This window comes from Dromiciops gliroides, chromosome X, assembly GCF_019393635.1.
Source record: "Dromiciops gliroides isolate mDroGli1 chromosome X, mDroGli1.pri, whole genome shotgun sequence".
Taxonomy (NCBI): domain Eukaryota; kingdom Metazoa; phylum Chordata; class Mammalia; order Microbiotheria; family Microbiotheriidae; genus Dromiciops; species Dromiciops gliroides.
In genome coordinates this window covers 83,862,721-83,865,547 of record NC_057867.1, presented here as the reverse complement: position 1 = coordinate 83,865,547, position 2,827 = coordinate 83,862,721, and the positions used below count along the sequence as shown (strand labels likewise).

General features: G+C 42.3%; 1 pseudogene; it reads right to left on the bottom strand.

Annotated features, from left to right (window-relative positions):
* Positions 1–307: 307 nt before the first annotated feature.
* On the bottom strand, positions 308–1,153 carry LOC122734029 (annotated as a pseudogene).
* Between the last annotated feature and the right edge of the window lie 1,674 nt (positions 1,154–2,827).

The window sequence follows — 2,827 nt, the reverse complement described above, 5'->3', positions numbered from 1 at the left end:
AACCCCTAATTCAGGTTTGGTTCCTTAAGAATCTGCTAATGCTCAGTTTATTTTCATCAGTTTGAGGTCACTTTGCTTCTTATTCATAGGCCTTTGAATTCGGCCAATTCACTGCAAGCCTTCTAACGGGAAACAGAGTTGTCAGTAGAATCAACCAGTACAGGAAAATAGGTTAGCGATGGGGACTCCCCAGCGGTGGAACTCCTCTTTTGGCTGGGGATGAAGATCCATGGTTTTCCACTTTACTCCTTGGAGTAAAGACCTCATGTAGAGCATGAGGTCTACTACACGGTTGCTATAACTAGACTCAGTTATACCAGAAAATGAGCTTCACAAAATGGTCGTTGAGGTCAATTCCAGCACCAGCATCAAAGGTAGAAGAAAGGGTCTTGCTTTTAAAGTCACAGAATACAACTTGGGCCTCTGTGTAGTCCAAGATGCCATTCCAGTGTCCTTCTGATTCTTGTTTCACCACTTTATTGATATCATCATATTTGGCAGGTTTCTCCAGGCAGAAGGTCAGATCCACAACAGACACATTGAGAGTAGGAACAGGGAAGGCCATGCCTGTGAGCTTCCCATTCAGCTCAAGAGTAGCCTTGCCTACAGCATTAGCAGCACCAGTGGAAGCAGGGATGATATTCTGCACAGCACCATGCTCATCACGCCACAGCTTGCCAGATGGGCAATCTACTATCTATGGGGTAGCAATAATGGCATGGAGTGTGGTCGGGAGTCCTTCCACAATGCCAAAGTTGTCATGAACGACCTTGGTCAAGAAGGCCAAGCAGTTGGTAGTTCAGGAGCCAATCCTGACAATCTTAAGGGAATTATCAAATTTCTCACGGTTCACTCCCATCCGGAACATTGAGGCATCACCAGAAGGGGCAGAAATAATGACCCACTTGGCTCCACCCTTCAAGTGAGTGCCAGCCTTTTCTATGGTGGTAAAGACACCAGTAAACTCTACAACATACTCAATTCCAGCATCTCCCTATTTAATATTAGTGGGATCCTGCTCCTGGAAGATGGTAATGGTTTTTCCATTGATCACCAGCCTTCTACTCTCAGCCTTGACACTGCCCTTAAAATTGCCATGGGTGGAATCATATTGAAACATAAACCATACAGTTGAGATCAATGAAGGGGTCATTGATGGCCACTAATTTCTCTGCCAGAGTCGAATGCAACCCTGGTCACCATTGGATTGGCAATATAACCCACCATTTTCCAATGAAAAAGGATTAAGATAGCTATTGCAGGGGGGATGTGCCCTTGTTTATCTAAAGCTTTCTTGGAGACCAGAGAGTTGGAAAATGTGAAGGACTATGCCAATATGGACCTCTCTCCCTCTCTACCCCCTCTCAAAAATGCTTGGCTATTAGATAAATTCTAAATTAAATAAATGATGCCTGGTGGGCATGATCCAAAATCACAGAGTACAGCATTCATATCTGTCTTTTTTCTTGAATGCTGTAGACTTTGATCATCACTGGAGGCTGTCAGAACTTGAAATTTACAATTTAATAAATAAACTCTCTAATGATTTTTGGCAAGATGTACTTTCTGAAATCTGGCATTTGGGGGTCAGATAATTTTATTCCACCTAATTTTATTCAATAGCCATCATGACCTATTTCACCAGATCTGGATTTAGGGTGTGATTTCATTAAGAAACCAAAGCAGAGAGCATCGTGGTCATTTTTAATCCCTTGTAATTTCTCTCTCTTTAGGATCACACCGTCCATTTGTTAATTTCTCTCTCTTCAGGATCGCACAGTCCATTTGTTAATATCATTACAGACATTAGTGGTGTTTGACTACAGTGATTAAAATTTGGAAGAGTTGAAAACCCAAGTATAGTGGTACTTAAGAGGCCTCATTATCACTGACTCAAAGGAATTAAAACAACAGTCATATTGCTCACAGTTATTGCTAAGTATGAGGAATATAGCCTTAATTAACTTAACTGAGTCACACTTCATCTTTATTTTTAGTCATCTATTCCTAAGTGAGACACATGAATGACCCTCATTAATGTTATTGAGAAATACCTGGGTAATTCTGCTTGGATAATTGACCTAGCATGTTTCTAAATACCTTGAAAATCCACATGCTTAGCACACAACTGAAACCCATTTCTCATCCTTCTTGACATCTGGGCAGCTTTTGACTATTAACCTTCCCTGCTCATACCTGGGTCTCCTCCTACCTGGCTGACCTCTCCTTCTCTGCCTCCTTTGCTAGACTTATATACAGGTCACACATGCTGACTAGGATTGTCCTCCAAGGCCTCTTCTTCTTTTGGTTCTACATGCTCTCGTTGAGCTTTAATGAAATAATAATGACCCAGTAAGATTATCTTTTTAAAGTACCTAGAACACAGTAGGCATTCTCTGACTGCTTGCTCCTTCCCCCTTCCTCTGTAATGGCTTCAGTTATTTGTTAGGTGATTCATAAATTAACATAACTGACGTTTTCAAGAGGTTTTAATGTACACACAGTTTTTTAATCTGAACCTTGGGCAGCTAGGTGACACAGTGGATAGAGCACTGGCCCTGAAGTTGGGAGGAGCTGAGTTCAAATCTCACCTCAGATACTTACTAGCCGTGTGACCCTGGGTAAGTCACTTAACCCCCTTTGCCTTAAACATCTGGGGCCATCTCCAGTCATCCTGATACATATCTAACCACTGGAGCCAGATGGCTCTGGAGGAGAGAGTGAGGTTGGTGACCTTGCACAGCCCTGCCTCACTTTAATCCAGTTCACTGTAAGTCATGGCAACACCTGGATGTCATGGGCCTCTTTGAGAATGAAGGGCAAATAA